The sequence below is a fragment of the Balaenoptera ricei genome, chromosome 9 (genome assembly GCF_028023285.1).
Source record: "Balaenoptera ricei isolate mBalRic1 chromosome 9, mBalRic1.hap2, whole genome shotgun sequence".
NCBI classification, from domain to species: domain Eukaryota; kingdom Metazoa; phylum Chordata; class Mammalia; order Artiodactyla; family Balaenopteridae; genus Balaenoptera; species Balaenoptera ricei.
This window is the reverse complement of record NC_082647.1, coordinates 78480199-78507046: the sequence shown is the minus strand read 5'-3', so window position 1 is coordinate 78507046 and position 26848 is coordinate 78480199. Positions and strand designations below refer to the sequence as shown.

Here is a 26848-nt window from a genome sequence, read left to right as displayed (position 1 = left end):
ATCATATCCTCATTTACTTTCCATGTTGGCCCTTACACAAACCAAACAGGATTGAAGGATAACAATGGACTGTTGCAAACTCAATAAGGCAGTAACCCCAGCTGCAATTCCTGAGCCTGATGTGCTATTTTTGCTAGATCAACAGACCTGAGGTAAACTACCATGAATTTGAAGACTGTATTTTTTTCCTAAATCGATCAAGAAACAGATCACATTCACATGGGATTGACTACAGTATATATTTCAAGTTTCCCCCCAGGGCTAGGTTTACCCTCCTGCATTCTATTATATTGTCTGAAGTACTCTACAACGATTAGATCATCTTCACAATATTATATTAGTCCGTACGTCGATGACAACATGTTAATCAAACAAGATTACTGGTTCATCAGTTTGGCTATCAAATGAAATGAAAGCATGTTAATCAAACCAAAATATACTTTTGTCCTAAATATGTTGGAGGCCTTCATAAAGTATATATACTCTGGAAGATTAATATCAGTGAAATTTTTATGTCTTATGGTCTGGGGCATTCCAGGACATGTCCTTTACAAAGGACAGATTATTATTTTTTTTGAGTCTATTACAATTTATTAACAGATAAGTATTAATTTTAAATGTACTTCTATTAATCTTGAACTTCACAAAGTTAGAAAAATACCAAAATAATTAAAGGACATTATTATATCACATATCCCACAGCTAAGGAAACACAATCTGACTGGACTCTTCAGGATCTAGAGGCAAGATTTGGGAGTTTTGCTCCAAATCCAGTAAATACATGTACTGGATTACACAAAAGGCTGCCATCACTGAGTGGTACCAAGGAGAGAACAGAGCTTTACCGCAGGCCCAGTTTTCAGTGCAAGCATCTCTGCCTCTTGGACCATATGATCCAGCATACCCTGTGGCTTTAGAAGTATGTACGGTGGGAAAAGATGCAATGTAGAGAATTCTCCAGCAGTAAAATTACAACACAGACTCCTAGACTCCTTGATCAAGGCCACGCCATCTGCAGCAGAGAGTTAAGTATCATGTGAAAAGTGACCTGCATTGTCCTTCTGGGCCTTGGTGGAGATATGGCAAATGACCGTGCAGCCGGAATACCTCATAATGAGTTGCATTCCGTCCAACAATAACACCTTGTAAGATCACATGGAACATGTAGGATGGGGCATGAGCAGGTACAGGAGGCACAAGGGTCTGGTTCACTAACAACTGAAGCAGATTTTGGTCTCTCTCATCTCAGAACTATGACTATGTCAGGGGGATCCCTTAAAACTAGATGATGGAGGCAAAAAACAAAAAAAGTCAACCTGGGATCATAGATACATCAGCTCAGTATGTGAATTTGAAAAACTGCTAATGCAGGTTATCTTCACCCAGGGAAAGATGGTGAAAGTCAGCCATAGGGGAGAGTCCTTGGAATGGTCAGAGCTTTGGACGGGGTAGACCATCCACTTCATACAGGGAAAATGGCCTGAAATAAGAATATCTGTAATCTCATAGGCAGCAGTGAATGACTTGGCTATCAGGTCAGGGACATGGAAAGATAAAGGCTGGAAAACTAGGAGGGCTGGGGAAAATGTATATATAGATCTATGGGAACCTCTTTGTATTGTATGTGAAAGGCCACCAAAGAAATGGCACCAATAACATAGACAGAATGAGTCAGTCATTTGGTATCTGCCAGCCTCTGTCATTGGCCATCACAGTGCTCTGGAGTTGTGAACAGTAACATGGGGTCCCATTCACTAAGGCTGATTTAGCTACTACCCATACTGAATGCCTAAATTTTCAGCAACAGAGATCAAATCTCAGATTCCAAAATACAGTAGGGCATTAGTAACTATTTAACAACTGGTTATCAAAGAAAAAAAAGCCCTTATCTCTGTGGTGTAATATTTTCAGCATGGTGAACTTGAAGTTACCAACAGGACATTACTGAACTTAGAGACTTGAAGAGATGGGCACAGTCACCAGCTGAGACACAACTCAAGCCAACTCTAGCACAACACTGCCAGTACTGCACTATACTTCCAGGAGACCAGCAGGAACATGGTAGCAAGTTGATTACACTGGGCACTTTTCATCCTGGAATAGACAGTGAATCATCTTGACTGAGATCAACAATTATGTTTATATTCCATCATTGGCTGCTTCTCCTATCCACAAGGCTTCAGTGAGCACTAATAACTATGTAAAGGTCAATAGAATGTTTGATCCCCTGACAGGAGATCCCATATAACATCATACTGAATATTAAAGAACCTCTTTCCAGCAGAGGAAAATTGCTGTGGGAACATGATCATGGGATAGAGTGCTTCTATAACATACCACACAGAAGCTGCTGGCCTGATAGAACAATTAAATGGATTTTTAAAGGTGCAGCTACCTGCTTAGAAATGATCATCTTGAGCATATAAGGCATCATCGCCCAGGACCCAGAATATACCACAAATCAATTACAGTTATATTTCTTTACCAGGTTAAATACATGGAACCAAGAAGGTAGATGTAGAAGAGATCATGGTTTTTAAGAATCCTGGTTTCCTTTCTTTGGAAATTAGTGATTCCAGTTCCTGAAATTCTAGGTTCTGCAATTCTGGATGTCTTATTCTCATAAAAAGTAAATACTTCTCCAGGGGGACTAAGCAAGAGCCCCACTGAATGGCCACCTCTCATTCCCCAGCTGCACAGATGATTATCTGCTGAGCTCATAGCTGAATTGCCCTCGGAGGAAGGTCTCTGCCTCACCCAAGGTTACACCTTCTTTTCAGGGACAGCTGCACCGAAAGTTCTGACAACCTTACCTCAATTTTGGACATCCCTGAAGGACTATCCCAGATCCAGAGTTTCACTTGTGCCAGATGAAGCCTCTGCTGCAACTGTCACAGTTCAACTCCTCCCCCTGCCCAGTCCTGCTCCCCTCACTCGCTCACAGATGCTGGTCCCACAAGTCCCTCTTATCCAACTACTTGCTTGATAATCTCCATTTTAACATCTACTTCTGGCCAAACCCAAACTATGATGATACCACTGATCTCAATCTCATCTTCAAAGACTTGTCCCAAATTCTCTACCTTTTATTTTTCAGCCTACTTCATACCAAAGTTCTAAGACTTTTTTTTTTATTATTCTTTCTGACTCTTACATCTTTAAAAATAATACTTGAAATATTGCTCATGAAATCTGGCATTCAATTTTCAGAGTACATTTATATTTTCTAAAAATGAGCATTTCGTCAGGAGCAAGTATCCACCTCTGAATGAAATTACCCCATTCCCCTACCACCTCTTCATAGATAGAACACAGTTTGACTTTCTCAGTAGATCTGAGTGTTGCAAAGGGAAAACAACCAAAAAACTACTGTTCAATTTAAACAAAACCACCTACCTTTTAGCCAAGTCCCACATGTCATCTCTTGTTCTAAAATTGCATCACTATAAATAGCAGTTTCCTTGTTCCTCTAAAATAGCTACAAAGATTAATGTACAGGTTTTCTTATAATTTTAACAAATGTAGAGGTGGTGAGGCCTTCTTCTCTTTTCAACTGTGAAAAAGGCTTTTGTGAATTATAAAGCCTATTTGACTTTTTAACACATCGTTAAATCTTTATATACTTTTAGAACTTGCTGGAAAAAAAAACTACTCACTTTTCAAACCCATTCAGGGTATAAGTACTGCTAAAATAAATAGGGTGTTAAAATAAAACTCTTAACTAGGCCATTATATTGGTGAGATAAACAGTACTGCCAGGTAAAATTTCTCACGTTAAATTGGTCTTTATTTCCCAAACCTCTTACTTTTCTTTCTTAAAGTTGTCTAGCACCATGAAAATTCACAGATCTCAGGTACCGGTTTTGTTTTTCCTTTCATTTTATCCCCCTCGTTTCAAAACGATCACTTCCAGAGCAAAGAAGCAATGTTCTAGATGGCTCCTAAACCATGTATTTTCAAGTAATTGGGAAAACTAGAATTGGGTCACAAGACAAATTTTTCTCTGTATCTATTAAAAGTGTGCGGATAAGAAATTAGTCACAGAATCCAAGGTGCTTCTTTACACACCAATACGTGGTGTATGAGCAAGTATTCTAAAGCAAGAAGTCAAGTTCACTGCAAATGGTACATCACAGTACCAATATCTTGAATCAGCCTCTATCTCCATAACTCAACTTTCTTCCCAATTTGTCCTTAACGTCCCTCAATTCTAATGATCAGCAAATCCTAAAGTCAATTACAGAATTCATCTCCCATTTTTTCTCCAATACTGCATACGATTCTCGCCACAGATGTAACTGCTATGTTGTTTTTTAAAAGACATGGAAATAACTCGAGTGTATAGTAGATTAATGATACTGTAATTGGCCTTAACATAAAATCAACATCCAATACATGCAGGATTGAAGAGAGGAAACATTGTTTAAATTTTAAGAGAAACAAGCCTGTAATTTGTAACAGGACATCCAATGAAAGACATCATGTAATGTGTGTTTAGGGAAATAACATTTAGGAAAATAGAAATACTTTACTTCCTGTTTGTCTTTCCATTTCTCTTCTCTCTTCCTCTCTTTCTTGCTGCCTGTAGGTATAGTATTTCTTTTAGGACCTCAAAAACAGCACTACACGAGTCCCATAGAAAGCTTTCAATAGGAAATCAATGAGTAACTGAATTTTAAATTGATTGAATTTAAAACACATTACAGCAATAAATCTGTATCAGCAGAAAGGCAAATCTATTTCCCAAACAAGATCAAAGAAGCACACCAACTGCATTACGTGACTTCATTGAAAACTGAAGCTTCTAAAAGGCTCACAGAGTAAGATACAAAAATACATCTAGTAACTTTGGTAGAACTCTTTAGAAACTACAAGACCTTTGAACAAGATAAGGTAAATTTGAAGAAAAATTTTATTTGCTCTTATAATAAGTTCCAGTTACAGAATTATCTTGGGGGGCGCTGGGCAAGATGGCGGAAGAGTAAGATGCGGAGACCACCTTCCTTCCCACAGATACAGTGGAAATACATCTACACGTGGAACTGCTCCTACAGAACACCCACTGAACGCTGGCAGAAGACGTCAGACCTCCCAAAAGGCAAGAAACTCCCCACGTACCTGGGTAGGGCAACAGAAAAAAGAAATAACAGAGACAAAAGAACAGGGACGGGATCTGCACCAGTGGGAGGGAGCTGTGAAGGAGGAAAGGTTTCCACGCACTAGGAAGCCCCTTCGCGGGCGGAGACTGCGGGTGGCAGAGGGAGGAAGCTTCGGAGCCACGGAGGAGAGCGCAGCCACAGGGGTGCGGAGGGCAAAGCGGAGAGATTCCTGCACAGAGGATTGGTGTCAACCAGCACTCACCAGCCCGAGAGGCTTGTCTGCTCACCTGCTGGGGCGGGCGGGGCTGGGAGCTGAGGCTCGGGCTTCGGTGCTAGCCGGGAGGGAGTCTGGGAGGGGGTCTGCAGCTGCCGAAGAGGCAAGAGACTTTTTCTTGCCTCTTTGTTTCCTGGTGCGCAAGGAGAGGGGATTCAGAGCGCCGCCTAAACGAACTCCAGAGACGGGCACGAGCCACGGCGATCAGCGTGGACCCCAGAGACGGGCAGGAGACGCTAAGGCTGCTGCTGCCGCCACCAAGAAGCCTGTGTGCGAGCACAGGTCACTCTCCACACCTCCCCTCCCGGGAGCCGGTGCAGCCCGCCACTGCCAGGGTCCCGTGATCCAGGGACAACTTCCCCCGGGAGAACGCATGGCGCGCCTCAGGCTGGTGCAACGTCACGCCGGCCTCTGCCGCCGCAGGCTCGCCCCGCCTCCTCTGTACCCCTCCCTCCCCACGGCCTGGGTGAGCCAGAGCCCCCGAAGCAGCTGCTCACTTAACCCCGTCCTGTCTGGGCGGGAACAGACGCCCTCAGGCGACCTACATGCAGAGGCGGGTCCAAATCCAAAGCTGAACTCCGGGAGTTGTGTGAACAAAGAAGAGAAAGGGAAATCTCTCCCAGCAGCCTCAGAAGCAGCGGATTAAAGCTCCACAAACAACTTGATGTGCCTGCATCTGTTGAATACCTGAATAGACAACGAATCATCCCAAATTCAGAAGGTGGACTTTGGGAGCAGGATATATTAATTTTTCCCCTTTTCCTTTTTTTGTGAATGTATATGTGTATGCTTCTGTGTGAGATTTTGTCTATAGCTTTGCTTTCACCCTTTGTCCTAGGATTCGGGCCGTCTGGTTTGTTTTTTGTTTTTGTTTTTGTTTTTTTTACTTAAAAAAATTTTTTTTCTTAATAATTTTTCCTTATTTTTTATTATAAAAAATTAAAATTTTTTCTTCTTAATTTTTTTATTTTTAATTATAAAAAATTAAAAATTTGTTTCTTAATAAATTTTTTCTTAATAATTTTTCTTATTTTTTATTATAAAAAATAAATTTATTTTTTAAAAATAAAAAAAATTTTTCTTAAATTTTTTCTTAATAATTTTTTTCTTATTTTTTATTATAATAGCTTTATTTTATTTTATTTTATCCTCTTTCTTTCTTTCTTTCTTTCTATTTTTTCTCCCTTTTATTCTGAGCCGTGTGGATGAAAGGCTCTTGATGCTCCAGCCAGGCACCAGGGCTGTGCCTCTGAGGTGGGAGAGCCAACTTCAGGACACTGGTCCACAAGAGACCTCCCAGCTCCACGTAATACCAAACAGCAAAAATCTCTCAGAGATCTCCATCTCAACCTCAAGACCCAGCTTCACTCAACGACCAGCAAGCTACAGTGCTGGACACCCTATGCCAAACAACTAGCAAGACAGGAACACAGCCCCACCCATTAGCAGAGAGGCTGCCTAAAATCATAATAAGGCCACAGACACCCCAAAACACACCACCAGACGTGGACGTGCCCACCAGAAAGACAAGATCCAACCTCATCCACCAGAACACAGGCACTAGTCCCCTCCACCAGGAAGCCTACACAAACCACTGAACCAACCTTAGCCACTGGGGACAGATACCAAAAACAACGGGAACTACAAATCTGCAGCCTGTGAAAAGGAGACCCCAAACATAGTAAGATAAGCAAAATGAGAAGACAGAAAATCACACAGCAGATGAAGGAGCAGGGTCAAAACACACCAGACCTAACAAATGAAGAGGAAATAGGCAGTCTACCTGAAAAAGAATTCAGAAAAATGACAGTAAAGATGATCCAAAATCTTGGAACTAGAATAGACAAAATGCAAGAAACATTTAACAGGACGTAGAAGAAATAAAGAGGAACCAAGCAATGATGAAAAACACAATAAATGAAATTAAAAATACTCTAGAAGGGATCAATAGCAGAATAACTGAGGAAGAAGAACGGGTAAGTGACCTGGAAGATAAAATAGTGGAAATAACTACTGCAGAGCAGAATAAAGAAAAAAGAATGAAAAGAACTGAGGACAGTCTCAGAGACCTCTGGGACAACATTAAACGCACCAACATTCGAATTATAGGGGTCCCAGAAGAAGAAGAGAAAAAGAAAGGGACTGAGAAAATATTTGAAGAGATTATAGTTGAAAACTTCCCTAACATGGGAAAGGAAATAGTTAATCAAGTCCTGGAAGCACAGAGAGTCCCATACAGGATAAACCCAAGGAGAAACACGCCAAGACACATATTAATCAAACTGTCAAAAATTAAATATAAAGAAAACATATTAAAAGCAGCAAGGGAAAAACAACAAATAACACACAAGGGAATCCCCATAAGGTTAACATCTGATCTGTCAGCAGAAACTCTGCAAGCCAGAAGGGAGTGGCAGGATATACTTAAAGTGATGAAGGAGAAAAACCTACAACCAAGATTACTCTACCCAGCAAGGATCTCATTCAGATTCAATGGAGAAATTAAAACCTTTACAGACAAGCAAAAGCTGAGAGAGTTCAGCACCACCTAACCAGATTTACAACAAATGCTAAAGGAACTTCTCTAGGCAAGAAACACAAGAGAAGGAAAACACCTACAATAACAAACCCAAAACATTTAAGAAAATGGGAATAGGAACATACATATTGATAATTACCTTGAATGTAAATGGATTAAATGCTCCCACCAAAAGACACAGGCTGGCTGAATGGATACAAAAACAAGACCCATATATATGCTGTCTACAAGAGACCCACTTCAGACCTAGGGACACATACAGACTGAAAGTGAGGGCATGGAAAAAGATATTCCATGCAAATGGAAATTAAAAGAAAGCTGGAGTAGCAATTCTCATATCAGACAAAATAGACTTTGAAACAAAGACTATTACAAGAGACAAAAAAGGACACAAAAGACCCTGACTAGCCAAAGCAATCTTGAGAACGAAAAATGGAGCTGGAGGAATCAGGCTCCCTGACTTCACACTATATTACAAAGCTACAGTAATCAAGACAGTTTGGTACTGGCACAAAAACAGAAACATAGATCAATGGAACAGGATAGAAAGCCCAGAGATAAACCCACACACATATGTTCACCTTATCTTTGATAAAGGAGGCAAGCATATACAGTGGAGAAAAGACAGCCTCTTCAATAAGTGGTGCTGGGAAACTGGACAGGTACATGTAAAAGTATGAAATTAGACCACTCCCTAACACCATACACAAAAGTAAACCCAAAATGGATTAAAGACCTAAATGTAAGGCCAGACACTATCAAACTGTTAGAGGAAAACATAGGCAGAACACTCTATGACATAAATCACAGCAAGATCCTTTCTGACCCAACTCCTAGAGAAATGGAAATAAAAACACAAACAAATGGGACCTAATGAAACTTAAAAGCTTTTGCACAGCAAAGGAAACCATAAACAAGACCAAAAGACAACCCTCAGAATGGGAGAAAATATTTGCAAATGAAGCAACTGACAAAGGATTAATCTCCAAGATTTACAAGCAGCTCACGCAGCTCAATAACATAAAAACAAACAACCCAATCCAAAAATGGGCAGAAGACCTAAATAGACATTTCTCCAAAGAAGATATACAGATTGCCAACAGACACATGAAAGAATGCTCAACATCATTAGTCATTAGAGAAATGCAAATCAAAACTACAATGAGATATCATCTTACACCAGTCAGAATGGCCATCATCAAAAAAATCTACAAACAATAAATGCTAGAGAGGGTGTGGAGAAAAGGGAACCCTCTTGCACTGTTGGTGGGAATGTAAATTGATACAGCCACTATGGAGAACAGTATGGGGGTTCCTTATAAAACTAAAAATAGAACAACCATACGACCCAGCAATCCCACTACTGGGCATATACCCTGAGAAAACCATAATTCAAAAAGAGTCATGTACCACAATGTTCACTGCAGCTCTATTTACAATAGCCAGGACATGGAAGCTACCTAAGTGTCCATCATCGGATGAATGGATAAAGAAGATGTGGCACATATATAGAAGGGAATATTACTCAGCCATAAAAAGAAATGAAATGGAGGTATCTGTAGTGAGGTGGATGGAGTTAGAGTGTGTCATACAGAGTGAAGTAAGTCAGAAAGAGAAAAACAAATACAGTATGCTAACACATATATATGGAATCTAAGGGGAAAAAAAAAAAAGGTCATGAAGAACCTAGTGGCAAGACGGGAATAAAGACACAGACCTACTAGAGAATTGACTTGAGGATATGGGGAGGGGGAGGGGTAAGATGTGACAGGGTGAGAGAGTGGCATGGACAGATATACACTACCAAATGTAAAACAGATAGCTAGTGGGAAGCAGCTGCATAGCACAGGGAGATCAGCTCGGTGCTTTGTGACCACCTAGAGGGGTGGGATGGGGAGGGTGGGAGGGAGGGAGACGCAAGAGGGAAGAGATATGGGAACATATGTATATGTATAACTGATTCACTTTGTTATAAAGCAGAAACTAACACACATTGTAAAGCAACTATACTCCAATAAAGATGTAAAAAAAAAAAAAAAAAAGATCTCACACCAGATAAGCAGTATATAATTCTCATATTTAAAAAAATAAACTCATATTGCAAGATTGTAATTCAAAATATATAGTTGCTGATATTAAGCCTGGCCAACTCACAAGCTTCAAAGATCTGACTTAACTCAGAAGTCACTGTCCAACAGTCCCCGGCATCTATGGCAGATTGAGTGGAGCCAGTAAAGTGAGAAAGGAACAGGCCTGAAGCATTTAAAAATGAAAGTGACAAGTTACACCAAACTGAGCAGTTTAATAGCTTTCTTATAGTGCATGACAGTGGGAAGCATCTTTTACTCAAGATTCAGTATGGTCAACTAGGAATTTAAAACCCTGGTGTGGGTTCATGGGATGAATGAATTCCACTCGACTTTGAGTTCACTAAGAGAGCAAATCACCTCTCCTCTACTTGCTCTGTGTATCTGCTTTATAAACGGGTGATAATCTCATCTCCCCTTGCATCTCAGCAGATGATGTGAGGTTTAAGTGAAGATTTTAAGGGGAAAATATCTATAAATAATGACAAAATGTTGTAATCATCCTAAAGTGAATTTAACCTTTGTACATCATTAGAGCATCTGGAACTCTCTTTGGAAACTACCACAAGGTCATCGTAACCAGATGTTTGTTATTGTTGTTTATTTTTGCCTGCCTTTTTCTTACTTTATACCTGATGAGATTCTGAATAACGTGAGAGACTTCTAACTAAAGACTGAGTCCTCAGCTTCACACAGTTTACCTCCTTCCTCAACACTTTACCAGGAAAAAAAAAAAAAGATACATGGGAACTACTTGTAACTACAAGATCAATTGATTGATTCATTTCTTTATCCACTAGACACTTAGTATCTGTAATTCCTCAAGCCTTCTTTCAGACATTAGAAATACGAAGATGAATATGGTATAGTTTCCTCATGCTAAGATCTCACAATCTGTAGCCTAAAGATCCCTAAGTGGTTGGCCTCTTCCTGACTCCTGGGGAATAATCATCACCAGCCTCCCACTCAGAGCCACTCAGTCTGGGAAACATCAGCTTTAATAACAGGCCTAGGACTATACTTTAGGAGGCACTTCTGGCTTTTTGTGAAAGCAGTTTGTCCCCAAATCACAACCCCATTCCACGACCTTTGCCTTTTTCCAGTCAAATTCTTATAGCCTCTGCACACTAGGACTCACGACAGTCCAGTTCTCTAGTGAGGTGTTTAAGAGCCCCTACTGCATGGCTATACTCTCTGGATTCAAATCTTGGTTCATTTGTTTACCAGGTATATACACTGAGGCAAGTATGGCAGAATTCTATGACTCATTTTCCTCATCTGTAAAATAATGGTAATAATAGTACCTAGGGTGTTAGGAGGCAAATGAATTAACATGCATAAAGCACACAGAATGGCATGTGGCACATGGCAAGGACTCAGTGTCTACTAAGCATCATCGTTATCATCACTATGCCGTGGATAAACGTACAGGTGGGTCAGTAGCGAAATGCTTAATACTGAAGGGTCTACTCCCAAAAGCCCAATGGCCCAATCAATTTGAATATTCCCTCAACATCCTTTCTGTGTAAGAAAAAGCTAGGCCAAGAATGGCTAACTTGATATTATAGAATGGAACTTCATAACGAATTGATTTTTCCTAGGACCCAGAAAATTTGATCTTGGAGCAAAAAGAGACACAGTCTCTAGACCTCTCTTCTAAACTGAATGGTACTTGCACTTACCCAGGGCCAGTGTGCACAATAGTAATGCCTTTGCATAGAAACTATACAGAGTCAAAATATCCTCTCATAAATCTGGTCCACCTCCAGCATTCCTCCACAGTAAATGGTGACTCTAACCCCTACAGTTACATAAGCCAGAAACCTTGCATTCACCCTTTATCTATCCTTCTTGGAACTTCATTTTCAACATCTATCTAATCAATCATGGATCCCACTGGACTTTGTTTCTGAGCTATCTCTGGATCCTATCCCTGTTTTTCCATTTTCATTCCCAGTCATCGTGATCCTTTACCTGAACTATAGTAAATTATGCCATGGCCACTTTGATTCCTCCTTAGTTCATTCCCCCCACAGCCACCAGAATAATCTACTGAAAACACAAATGTGAATATGTCTCCCCTCTGTCTTATTTTTAAAAAATGACTTTCATGGTCCCTGGAATGAAATACAAGATCACTGTCATGACCTACAAGGCCCTCCAGGATCTATAGATGAAGTCCAACCCAGGTCAAGGGACATCTTCCCCCACTTCTCTCACAGACTGGACTTTTTCAAAGCCCCTAGGCAACTGAGCTTTCATCACTTTCACAATTGTGATCCTCCCCATCTAGAGAGCTCCCTAACCCACACATTTTCCCTATTCTTTTGACCTACTATCGCCTATTTCTCCCTCAACTATCCACTCTAGATCACTTTCTCAACGAGATCACACTAGGTCAGCTCATCTTTGAGAAATCAGTCATCTCCTTCCTGACACTTAACGCTGATATAATTCTGTTCTTAACTGTACAGTTTATTTATAGTAGTCCCCCCCACCTGTCTGTATTCCAGGACCCCTGGTTCCAGTGGATACCCGAAACCATGGATAGTACCAAAGCCTATATATACTATTTCCTATACATACATACCTATGATTAAGTTTAACTTATAAATTAGGCACAGCATGAGAATATCCAAATTGTCAGCCAGCATCACTGCATGTTGGGGCCATTATTAAGTAAAATAAGGGTTACTTGAAACATAAGCACTGCAGTATCCCAAACAGTTGATGTGGTAACTAAGAAGACTGCTAAGTGACTAATGGGCAGAATATGCGGGACACAGGATGATTGACATCCGGGGCAGGATGGAACGGGACATTGAGAGATTTCATCACGCTACTCAGAATGGCACATAATTTCAAATTTATGAATTATTTCTGGAATTTCCCATTTTCAGATCATACCTGACCACGGGTAACCGAAACCACAGAAAGTGAAACCTCAGATAAGGCGGGGACTATTGGATTAACATGCTTCCCCAAGTTTAATATAAGTTCCATGATGGAGAGGGGCCTTGTATCTTCTATTCACAATTGATCCCCATAGAAACTCAATACGGTTTTTGATCCACAAACAGTTAGTTCATGAGTTAATTGTGACTCCACAGAGTTACCTAAGGCCAATTAACGTTTCAGAGAGCTCTGATTTACTAAAATCTTGATTCTTAATTCCACTTTTAATTTCAGAATAAGACAGAACCAACCTCAATACCTAATGTCTCACTGTTCTTTTATTGACAGCAAATTCAGGTCTTGGTACTGGAAATTTGCCCATCTCTTCACGATAGAGCAAGGATTAGTACTTTATTCACGTACTAAAAAAAAACGAGCATCATCTTTCATAAAATCAAAGATATAAATGTTACCTCCATCTTTGGGAGCTTCCATTTTGCCTGAAATGGAAGGAGCAAATTTAAGAACAAGTTTAAAGGCCTTCAACCGTGTGGAGTATGAGAAATTTAAAACTATCCTTATATTTTCTAGGAAAACACATGTTTTAACTATGAAGAGAAATTTGGAACGTATTTCTACCTTTGTATGAGAGCCTATTTAAACCCTATATTAAGGCATTCTCTTTGCACTTTACATTTGCCTATGGCAATGCATCTTGCAGGATGATTTCTCTGCAAGAAATCTTTAAGATAATAACAAAGTTTACCCCCATACCGTTCCAAATATAAATTATTAAAAGCAAATATACCCTTGGTATATAAATTTCAAAAATCATTAATGAATTTAAAAAGAAAAAATAATTTAGTCTGTTTCAAGAAAAACACTTCATCTATGTTTTCCACTTATATTTTTGGCCACTCCTTTTCAGCTTTCTTCAAAAATACTCCTTTTTCCAAGAGCAACTTAAACATTTATGTTCTCTTAGATTCTGACTTGGCAATCCTGGTAAATTTCATTTTTATTTACCAAATATCTGCTTTCCATCCTGGGAGAGGATTATACTTCTCAACCCCTCAGAAGTCACAACTTGTGACTTGCTTTGACCATGGAAACATGAGCAGAAGTTTTATGTGTTACAGGCAGAAGTGATAAGGGTCCATTCAAGCTCCATCCCATTCTCTTTTCCCTCTGCATAATGATGAATGAGGTTCCACGTACAAGTTGTTCAGGAGGGCTGTATCCCAAAGATTTTTTAAAGTCAAATCCCAACCACCATAGGTATGTAACAAAACAGAGAAGTAAAGCTTTGTTACTGTGAATCATAGCATAAGCACATCTACAAGGACTGATAGAGCTATCGTATTTCCTCACTCTATTCCTACTCTCTAGCTCTGTAATCATAGCTTTAGCTGCCACCTATATGTTAATTATTCCCCCCCCCCCAAAATCTTTTTTGCCACCAGGAACAATCACCTAATCCCTATATGCCTTTTCTACATGCCTCCTGAACAATTTTATCTGGCTGCTCTTCAAGCGATTGATAATCATAACCAAAACTAAATTTGTCATTTTTCTTTCAAAAACGCTGTCTCCCTTCCCTTCCTCCAATAATACTCATCTGTGAGAGTCATCCTCAACTGCTCTCTCCCTCAGCCCCACTCCATATCCAATTGATTGCCAACTTTTGTCAGTTCTGCAACCCCCAAAGAATTTATTCCATTCTCTTCATCTCCTTGCCAGAGTTCTGGTTTAGACCCTCCTCATTAATTTCCTACGATTTTAAGACAACCCAATCTTGCACGATCTCAATCTTGCGCGATCTCAATTTATTCTCCAAATTTTCACCAGCATGGTCTTTCTAAAATTCAAATGTAATTTTATCACTTCACTGCCTGGAATCTACCAGTGGTAGCCCAAGCATTCTCTACAATGTCCAAACCCTTCGCAGAGCATTTGAGATAACTCACCATCTGACTCTGACCCACCTTTTTATTTTTACCCACAGATGCACCACCACATTCATCTGACCAATATGCCAGACCTCTTCCAGACGCATCATGTTCTTTTAAACCTCTGTTACTTTTCATGTTTTTGTCTATTAATGTTGCTTTCCTCCCAACACCTGAATGGCTAACTCTCTTCATCTCTCTGAGCCAAAATCACAACTCTGGACATCACCCAAAGCAGGAAGCAGATACAAATGAGTCCTCATGGACCCTATTCAATGCATGCATATCATATAAGAAAAATATATAGACAAAGGGATACAAATAAAACCAAAGGCTATAATAGGTCATGAAAACAGATGAAGTGAGGGTCTTTAAAAGGAAGGATTAATTAAAAGTATTCAGTAAAGAAATCCAACTGGGTACAAATGAAAAATGTTCTATTGGATTTAGCTATTACCTGGTACAGAAGCCAGTTTGCAGGAGGTTAAAAAGTAAGTGGAACGCGAGACTTGGAAACACGAAGTGCAAACAATTCTCCTAACAAAGTGTAGAGCCTTCAGGACAGAGAGACATGGTTCCAGGGCTAGAGGGGATACAATAGGAGGAGAGAAATTTCCTCAGTTTAGGATATTGGAGTTTGGAGACACATTAGTCAGAGCTGCTAGAGGGAAATGAGCGTCAAAGGCAATTCTTTTTAAGGGAGTTCAGGTCTCAGACAGTGGAATGTTAGCTAACAATGGACTTGCTGAGAAACAGATATTGCTTTGCCTGTAGAAGAGGAGGAATACAGGAGGGAACTTTATGTTTAGTCACGTCCAGGTGAAAGTGAGAGAAGCACTACTAAGTAGAAACAGCCTACAGATTTGAAGGTATTGGTGGGATGGTAGATGAAAGGTCACAGTTGACCCTTTGTAAACCACATCCATTGATTTCCTAAGAAAACCAAGACCAAGAAACGATCAGATTGTTCTCAGAGTGATGAAGCAGAATTGGATTTATCACGTTCCAACCTGTTTTCAAAACAGTATTTTTAATATGATTTTACCAAGAATCCTTGACAAAATTATTTGACAACATAAAATGAATTGTCTGTCTTTAAAAGACCGAATGATACAGGAAGTCATATTTGAATGATGTGCAGAGCTGGGCACTGTATAAACCATGCAGATATATATATATATATAAAGCAACAAAGAGCCACAATACATCCTTGAAAGAAACAGAATCAGAGAGAGGTACCACGAGGCAACATCATTTGTTTAAATTTTTATGTTTTGCTGAAAACCAGCCATATTTGGGAGTGTAGAATGAGCTTTCCTTACTGGAGTCACCTAATTCCTTTGAAATTCATTTTCCCTTTGCTAAGCTGACCTAACAAACCAGGACCCATCCCCAATATATATAGATGTGTTGAAGATTAATTAGAGATTGCTTATAAAGCCCATGGTCAACTTAGCAAAAATTATTCTATCGGTATAAATTATGAATCTATGAACAAACACAGAAAAATCAAATTAAATGCTAACTATAATATACTGCTTTGGGGGGATATTATTTCTAAGAGCTCAGGATTGTTTCTAATTAAAACTATCTTTCCTTAAACCAAGCTTCTAGAGATTCTACAGGTTCCTTTTGCCTAAGAAATATTTAAAACTCTGTGCTAGCAAAACACCTCTGACCTTGGACTTTCAGATTGGAGCACGCTTTGTTACAAGTACTTAGGTTTGGTGTTATAATGTCTTTGAGATATTTTATTGTATTGAATTTCTCTACACAGTTTGGACTTATTCTTAGAGATGTAATAAAAATTTGTGGATAGCTGCATAGCCCATTGCTCTTAAAACACTTCTGCATGTATTGTCATTAAAAACTACACGTGGATGTGTTTACAACATCAAAAATCCACACGAATGTTCAAAACATTTCCACAGTCAGGTGTCTCACAACATTCTTGTAGCATTTTCTTGTCCCTTTTAGTCACTGATTTATATTAGAAAAACATACATGTTTCTGCCATTAGGGGGAAAAAAGTACAACATCTTTTTTTATGCTCTGATTAATGTTGAGACACTTCAAACATGGCAAAAAGGCACTTCTTCTGATGTTTTAACTTCTAGTTTTCATAGCCCTTTACAAGTCTGATTTTTCCTTTATTCATGCTACATCACTTTAATTTATTCTTGTTACTCGGCCCCAGAAACAGACGGAACGGCCTTAGGCTTGCAGGAACCATTTGACCAATTGCTAGTTGGCAGAGAGGGGAAATACTTACACACAGCTCTCTGGCAGCCTGTGTGAAATGCATCAGCTCCATCTAGGATGGTGGGTAAGTGCCCACATCAAAAAAAACTACACCATTACAACTGATACTAATAAGTCTCAGAGGAATGTAACTTGAATGGGAAAGTTCCAGTTCATTATCCTTTATCACTTACAGTCACAACACTGTGCTAAATTATTTTTGTTAATATCTTCAGCCAAGCCATCACACAATGCCTTTTATCTTTTGTGAAAATTATTACCTAGTTTTTGCAATAAATAATGTGGGTAGAGACCAGATAGCTGGTTTAAGATGAGCATTTTAATCGTTAGGTCAACTAAGTAGAGCATGTTCAATATCAGTCTTTTTTAGACACTTACTCAAGAAAAATAATGGAGAGTATAAAATGGTGAAAAAAAAGTTATCACCTGGTATAAGAAAAGAAGTACTAAAAGTCAGAAAATCATCCCAGATGCAGAATCTACTTGACCATGGTACAGAGAAAACTAAGTTCTAAACCTCTAACTTGCTTTTATATTTTTCTACCCAATTAAAGCACAATCATGACATATAGACACATTCCCTGGAAGGCTAATACTTTGGCACCCAAAGCAATATTCCCCAACAATTTCTACTTGGGATTGAGCAAAGTCTAAAGACTGCGTGGAGGAAAGCCAAAGAACACTGCATATAACAGCTACTTATGAATTTTAGAGATTGGAGGCAAATGCCTAAATTATTCATTTAAAACAGGCAAAAAAATGTTATCTTCCTAAATCAAGATCAATTCAAAACAACTACTTATATAACTTACATAAGTTATCAGAATATCGCATTGTATTTTGTATAGTTAAACACAATTCTTGGTGATACTTTCTAGTTATGCCTTCTGTATTTGCTTTCTCAGAGAAGCCTTTTCTAACTACCCAGTTTAAAGTAGTATCCTCTCTCCGTGGAGAGGTTACTTCATCCTTTATTTTCTCTAGTTTTTTTAAAAATTTTCCTTATCTGAAATGCTATCATCTGCATGTACTTGTCAACTTGGTTACTTTCTGCTTCTCTCCCCCTAATAAGGTCAGCGAATAGGATGTAGACATCTGCTTTATTCATCCCTGCATCCCAGCCCCTAGAACAAGGTTGGCCACACAGAAGATGCTCACGTCATTCCTGAATGAATGAAGACAGTTGGCTACTTTCATATAACTACCATGTTTCAGTTAGAATTTTTTAAATGTATGCTTTTCAACTGAATTGAAAAACCTTATTCTATCTCCCCTCCCACAAAAAAAAATTTTGTCTTAACAATCATAACAATCAAAAGAAAGAGAAAAAGTACAGAAGTTTATCACATTATCACCACAGTAAAACATTCCTTCTATGTTTAATCTTTAATGTCTTTGAGTTGACCCATCTCTCTGGGGAACAAGGCACACAATGTCTGCTTTTGCTATGTATTTGGGAATGTGGGTTAGGGTTGGGGACCATTTGAGAGGTTATCTTCTCCAACACATCGTATTGTCTTAAAACGTTAGACCAGAATCATCTTCATACCAACACTGACCTGGAACAGTACATAAGGGAATGAAGACACTAGTAATTGATGAAACCTCACCTTGATCTCCTCAGGAGCTAGTCAAGTACATGTCTCTGAATCTGCACCGCAGCGTTTCTCTCGAGAACTTACCTTAGTGGCTTTCTTCAGTTTCAGTGAAATAATATCAGAAATATCTGTCAAATATATGACAAAAGTCATAAATATAGTAAGGTCAAAAATGAAAGAATATCATGTAGGATGGATATCATTTATGTCAATTTAACATTTAAACTCCCAAATATAATCAGAAGTTTTACCTTCAGGAAAGCCTCTGGGAAGACCTGGGTCTCCTATACAATTGCTCAGCTTCCTAGGAGAAAGGAAAATGAAAGAATCAAAGAGAGAAGGAAAAGCTGAAATAGAAGCAATGGTTAGTCAACTGTTGTAGAACCAGTTACAAAGCACACAGGTGGAAATGATCACTGCCTTTGTGAAGGCAATTTCACAGAAGGTCCTGATTCAAAAACACTACCAAACATAAAATAGATAGCTAGTGAGAAGCAGCCGCATAGCACAGGGAGATCAGCTCTGTGCTTTGTGACCACCTAGAGGGGTGAGATAGGGAGGGTGGGAGGGAGGGAGATGCAAGAAGGAAGAGATATGGGAACATATGTATAGGTATAACTGATTCACTTTGTTATAAAGCAGAAACTAACACACCATTGTAAAGCAATTATACTCCAATAAAGATGTTAAAAAAAAAAAACCTTCCCGTCACCTCAGTACTCCTCATCTGTGGGTTGATATTATTTTCATTCATATTAGCTTACGTCTCTGTTCCCTGTTGATAGTAATAGCCCCTGGAGGAATTGTGACCTTAACTTGACTGAGTAACCTTATTTATGGAAGAGGGAGGAATAGACAAGAAAAACTGGAAGGGTTGAGTATAAAATACAGTGGTTGGTGAGATTCAAAAGAACACTCCACATAGTCATGTGTTAACTTTTCTCTCCTCTCTTTCCTTTCTCTAAAGCCAAGCAGTGAAGAAAGTGCTAGGGATGCTTTCGGCCTTTTCATTTGTTTTGTTCTCAACAACATGCAGGTCTGTTTTAAAAGGTGATGGATGCAAGAATTTCACTGCAAATAAAAGTTACAATACAATTACAGGATGTATAGCCTTCAACCATTTCCAGAGCTTGAAGCAAAATGCCACCAAATTTTACCTAACCTTTTGCTACTTAAAGTAGATAGTTTCTGCCCCCCACAAACACACAGTTTTTCTTTCCTTCCAAAATCCAGCATTGTGTTTAAACTAACCAGTCTTGAAAATGTAACTTCATGAATGGGATTTAGCTTGTATCTCTATAATAGCAAAGTATTACCAATGTAGCAACTAAGGATTTGAAGTTTTGAGAATTATTTTATGGGGATCCTACCTATAATGTAATATTTTTAAATAGAGAGTTGTACAAAGGAAAGAGAGATGGGAGAACAGAGAGACGGGAGAACAGATAGATGGAGACACAGAGACAGAAAGACACAGAGACAGACACAGAGAAAGAATGAATCAGGTCCAATCACGAACGTAAGTTCAAAATAGTGTAATTTTTTCCTTTGGTAACTATAACCTCCTTCCAAAGCTCTCCTGTTTTATTTGTCCTTCCTCTTCCTCCTTTCCCCACAGCCCAGCCCTCTGGAATCAGAAGCGACCTAACTGCTTACCCTCTACAACACATCTTCCAGAGAAGCATTAGGAGAAAATGGAACTAACATTTTACTAGGTATTATAAACTAGGTGTATTATGTATGCTATCTTACACAATTGCAAGTTCCTGGCTGTGTCATCATAACCATTTGACAGATAAGGAAGCTGGGGTTTCATAATTTGTTCATTGTTACCCAGCTTCTAAGGGAGAGATCTGGATTCAGGTCCTGTTTTATCTGACCTTAAAACCTATGTCTTTTCAGCACAGGGCACAGTCTCTCTCTCTCTACCTCCTTATCCAGACTTTCAATTGGCCAGCAATTGGACTGAATTAACTAGTTCCACCAGAGCCTGAATAATGAGTGAGACTTAAAATGCTTTCCCTCCAAGGAGTGCACATATTTACACAGGAGAAAACATCCTTAATTAATGAAAGATTTCCTAAGGTAAACTTTCTGGGCTAAGCATCACTTTTCTGGTCGAGTGGCATTGGGGCTGAATGCTCCACTTGCTTCATTCATCAGGTCATGGTTCTCAAACAGTCATATATATTTAGTCCCAAAAGACAACTAACAAGGCATTGTGCTACACGGTGTATTTTTTTTTCAGTGATTGTTACTGGCAGGCTTTGAAGCAGTTGCTCTAACATTTGGGAGAACAGTGCTTGCGGAGGGAATTTGGTTCAGTTCTTAATAAATGCATTTGTCATGTTTCTAATTTTCTTTCTGTAACCCTTCCAATGCTGTTGCTTCCAAGGCTTAAAACGAGATAACCTCAGTTTGATGTTGTTATTGTCTCTCTCATCTCCTGTTGGATATCTAGAGAGAGAGAAGCAACATGAACTCTTGGCAGTAATAGGCTTTTCCAAAGGAACTGATGCCTCGCAATCTAGGGCCATTTGAACTGCTTTATTCACGCAACAGGGAGTAATAAATTAACCTCACTTGGTAGCCACTTCCTCAACTACAAATGGTGTTAATACCAGCATCCCGCTGGGCAGCTGTCTGGAGCAATTAGCTTCACATATACCAAACAGTGTAAGAGGTCAGGGTCAAGTTTCCAAGCCAAAGTACCTGACCTTGAACCTCCTTCTGTTAACTCGTAGCTTTGTGGAATCCATTAACTCACTTTGCTTCCCTTGCTTAGGTTTTTATTGCATAAGAAGGAAATATAGTATCTACCTAATTACTCATATGATTAAATGAGCAATGCAAATGAAGCGTATAAAAGAGTGCCTGAAGCGCTCTGTTATTATATGTGAAATATATTTGTAATTCACTCAGTACTTCTGAAACATGGTATTATTGTGTTGCATCATATGTGGCAAAAAGGGATTCATTGTCATCGTATTCTTCAGGCTATGAAAAAACAGGATTCATGTGAGGCTAGTAGCAGAGCACGTGTTTGGGACGGCATTTCATCCTCATAGGATAACACAGGTAAGTGCTCAAAGCAGGTAGAATTCACCAACTGCATAAAGTGGGGACTTGAGAAAAGAGTAGGCTGGAGTACTGGGGGCAGGATGAGAATTCAGAGTGGCTTCTCAGAACCAAAGAGGGTAACGTGCCATGAGACCTTAAAGAAGAAAATCAGACTTAATAAAAAATTGCTAAACAGATTAGAAACAGCGAGTTGCAATGATGAAAGGCAATAATCTAGAAGCTGTCTGAAAAGCAAACGTGATTAAGGCAAAAGTTAGGAATTATTATAGACAAAGAAAGATTATGGTTGAGCATACAGCTCTGTTTTAAATTGCTTTAACTGCATGAGGCACTGGTGAGAGTCAAATTTTGAAGGACCAAACTAAACTTGGAAAGAGACCCGTTCTCCAGAAATGTTGAGACATGATCAAATAGAAGTATAGTTGATAAAACTCTTATTTTCAATGAGGAGAAATTCATCCCCTGAGGGCCTGGAGAGAGAGGTATGGGAAGTAGAGAAAAGCAGCAGAACAGAATATAGGAAAGTTTCAGAGACAAGTTCACCTATTAGCAAAAAAAAAGACTTTCAATACTACTGCTACCTGCCACCCACCACCTGTGAATCCCCAGTCACTGCCATCAGTGGCTACTTGAAATCAACCAACCAACCATACAACCAAATACATGAAGCTTTGAACAAATCTCTAGATTTAAAGATGAAAAGAGGTAAGAAGAGGCAAAAAAAAAAAAAAAAAAATCAAACATTCCAGAATTGCTAACCATTAGTAAAGATGCCCACTCCTACAAGATTCCCATACCTACATGTTTGCCCTCTGCCCCAAATACATTTTCCCATGTGAACTCAACAATTTACTATATTCTGCCATATCATCAAATGTTCTCTATTAAAAACTTAAGATATTAAATGTCTACTTCTAAAAATGAAAATGCCTCTAGGAATGTGAAGAAACGCCTCTTTAACATTTAGCAGAGAGGAACTGCATTGGAGAACTGGAGTTCTCATCAAAGCAGGGTGGAGGTGAGAAAAACTCAAGGAGGCAACTCAGACCTCAACATGGGTTCAGTGAGAATATAGCGTGACAAAATAGCATCAACGCGTACATAGAGAAGTAGAAGAAAGCAGAAAGGGAATAGAGAAGTACAACTGTTAAACTTTCGCTAAATTTTAACTTGTTCTTTGGACCATCCTTGACCCAAGAAAGTAAAGAAACTCTTCTTTTGTGCTTTCATTTTAAACTGCATGGCCCCCAGAAGTTGGGTTAGATTTTTAAATAAATCCTTTATTTCAGTTACATTCATTATCGGTTATTAGGGTTCTGGACATTGCTTTCAAACCTAATTATGGAGACTTTTCTGGGAATGTGTACCCAATGTCTAAAGGCACTAGAAAAAAAATTTTTTTTTTAATTGACAGAAGCTAGAGAAGAGATTATAAACTGCAACTGAGGGAGAAAAATGAGCATGGGTTCAGAGAGCAGTGGGTAAATGTTAAAGGTTCAAGCTCTTATACAAAGACAAGGACAAAAGGGGTCTCCTCAACCACCACAGCTACAGGAGGTGTGGAAAACCTCAGCCTCAGCAGCTCAAGATGCCAGGGAACAGAGTTCAGGGCTGGAAGAACAGCTGGAAATTTGAAGAAATCATGGCAGCAAGAGAACTGAAGGAACGCGGTCCCAAATCTCAGTATAAACCCTGCTCGAATCCCTGGCTGACAGTGAAATTACTCATGCATGAGGAAGAGCTCATGAAGCTTAATGGGAAACCAGGCAGAGACCAGAGGAATCTACGCTTGAAAGACAGATCTGCAGAAGGGAACTGTGAGTTTGCTGCTTTTATAACTCAGAGCATTCCCTTAAACGTGAGGTAGCTAAAATTTTAAAGGACTGGCCATACTATGCACTGGTGAGACTGTAGTACAACTAGAACTAGAAGCTCATACACTGGTGGAGAAAAATGTAAATTCGTCCTGCTACTTTAGAAAAGAATTTGGCAGCATCAGAAATTGCTGTGTCCAATTCCCATATGACCCAACAATCACATTTACATTTACCTAAGAATGAAAAAACATGTCCACACAAAGATCTGTGTGTGAACGTTCACAGCAACTTAATCATGACAGCTCAAAACTGAAAGTAATCCAAATGTCCATTAATACATGAATGGATAAAACAAACTGTGGCTTTTGTGTGTGTGCATGTGTACAGTAGAATACTACTAAGCACTATAAAATGATTGAACCCCTGATACAACAACAACATGGACCCATCTCCAAATCATTAAGCTGGGTTAAAGAAGCCAAATACAATAGAATATGTGATGTTTAGCCCTTTCGTATGAAATTCTAGAAAACGCAAACTAATCTATAGCGACAGTAAGCAGATCAGTAGTTTCCCGGGTTGGAGAGGCAGATTACATAGGGAAATAAGGAATCTTTGGGGGATAACAGACTTGATCTGTACTCTTAGTGGGGTAGTTATTATACAGGCGTATAATTTGTCAAAACTCATCCAACCGCACACTTAAAATGGGGCAGTTTACTATATGTAGACCATACCTCACTGAAGTTAACAACCAATAGGTGGGTAACTTGTAGGTTTTGGAGCAATTCGAAAGCAGTTTTTCATATGCCTTTGAACAATTATTTACATAATCTGGTTCTCTTTTAAAATAGCAAACTCAGCAATACTTATGACTAGAAAACAAAGGGAGCCTGTTCTATTGATCTGACATTTGACTATTTCTTGCTTTTCTCCATTTCTCTTTCCCTCGTGTGCACAGCATTCTTCCTGCCTCCATTCCTTTGACTGTCTTCTCATACTTCTGACATTTAAAAATGCTTATAACACGTAAGTTATTTGGACAGTTTAGAGTTCAATGCATTGAAAAATTGAGTTATTTATAGGAAAGACCTTTTTATAAATGAGTAAAGAAATATTGGGGGGAGACGAAAAGAGGTAAATATTTTTTTTGTTTATTTCTATTGTGATATTTATAGAAGGGCCTTTATAATCCACTGTGGCAAATTTATATTTTTCCTTCTTCTCTATTAACAGAATCATAACTTTTCTTGGTATAGCATTGCTCTCAGCTGCAATTCCAACACATTAATAAATACAATAATCCCACTTAATTCTCCAGCCTCCTTTGGAATGAGGAATGGCCACAGGGCACAGTTTTGGTCAATTAGATCTAAGCAGAAATGGCTGAGCAGAGCTTATGAAAAAATGTTAATAAAGGCCGATGCACTTTGGATATGATATTTATGCTGTGCTCTTCCCCTTCTTCATTCCTTTAAGTACAGACACAGAAGCGAGTCAGAGAAGGCATCTTGCAACCACAGGTTAAAGGCTAAGAACAAAAACATAAGAACAACTCTAAAGCTGATGGAGCAAAAAGTGAGCCCTGATGGCTTCCTGGAGCTACCAGGTAAACACTTTATTTTCTAATTCTGAACTTTTTGTTATGCAAAAAAACAAACGAAACACCGTATTTGATTACATTGAATTTTACATGCCACTGAACTTATTCCTAAATGATGCATGCAATCCCTCTACAAAATCTCTTTTTTATAGATAAAAGGAGGAAGGCAAAGGAAGTTAAATGGCTTCCTTCACTAAGTTCTCCCTCTTTCTTTTCCTTTTTCATCTTTCAGTCTTATTGAGATACAATTGACATACACCACTGTGTAAGTTTGATATACAGCAAAATGATTTCATTCACATTCATCGTGAAATGATTACCACAAGAAGTTTAGTGGACATCTATGATCTCATATAGATACAAAATTAAAGAAATAGAAAAAAAAATCTTTTCCTTGTGTTGAGAATTCTTAGGATTTACTCACATATATAAACAGAGAAGTGTTAGATAAGTACATCATGTTGTATATTAAGTCCCTAGAACTTATTTATTCTCCCTCTATTTTTAATTAATGACCCAGTTCTGAAATCCAGGTCTTCTGACTCTCCATACCATAAACGATTTCCCAATAGATGAAAAAGCCTAGAGGAGAGAACCGTTAAAACTAACTTATTGGGCTTCCCTGGTGGCGCAGTGGTTGAGAATCTGCCTGCTAATGCAGGGGACACGGGTTCGAGCCTTGGTCTGGTAAGATCCCACATGCCGCGGAGCAACTAGGCCCGTGAGCCTCAATTACTGAGTCTGCGCGTCTGGAGCCTGTGCTCCGCAACAGGAGAGGCCGCGATAGTGAGAGGCCCGCGCACTGCGATGAAGAGTGGCCCCTGCTTGCTGCAACTAGAGAAAGCCCACGCACAGAAATGAAGACCCAACACAGCCAAAAAATAATAAATAAATAAAATAACAAAAGGTGCCCTTTAAAAAAAAAAAAAAACTTATTTCTTTCAACATACAAGTTTGCGAAAGCTAAAAGAAACCACTAGAGCTTAACACCTTGAACTATAGACATTTACATTTAATGCTTTCATTGTGTGTTAAGAGCAGCTAGGATTTGGAGTTAAAAATACATAACAGGGGTTAAAAATACTAAAAGTTCAAGTATGTATCTTCCTGAGATAACCCCCCATTAAAACAATCATAGAGGAATAGCTCCAGCAGATATTAATAAATATTATGAAGCCACCATAATTAAAACTGTATAGTATTAGCACGTAAATAAACAGACTATTCAAAGAGAATTAAGAGGGTAGAACTTAACTGATCTCACAGAAAAAAAAAGGGGGGGGGAATATGTGAGGTGACGTATATGTCAATTAACTTGATGGGGAATCCTTTTACGTGAATACATATATTAAATCATTACTTTGTACACTTTAAATAACTTACAATTTTTATTTGATTAAAATTAAATGGATCCAAGTTTGTATGTAAATTTAGTATAACATGATGTAATTAATGTTTTTATAGTCATGAATTAATGAAGATCCATTCCTTATAACATTCAGAAGGATAAATTCCTCAGAGATCAGAAATTTGAATAGTGAAAAAAGGAAACTATATAAACTTTAGGCAAAAACACAGGTAAATTCTTCTATATTTTAGCCATGGGAATACTTCCCCAAGGACTCAAATCCAGATACACAAAAG

General features: G+C 38.8%; 1 pseudogene; it reads left to right on the top strand.

Annotated features, from left to right (window-relative positions):
* LOC132371299 (protein ILRUN-like) overlaps nt 1-21781 on the top strand; it is a 362845-nt pseudogene extending 341064 nt beyond the window's left edge.
* Nucleotides 21782-26848: the final 5067 nt, after the last annotated feature.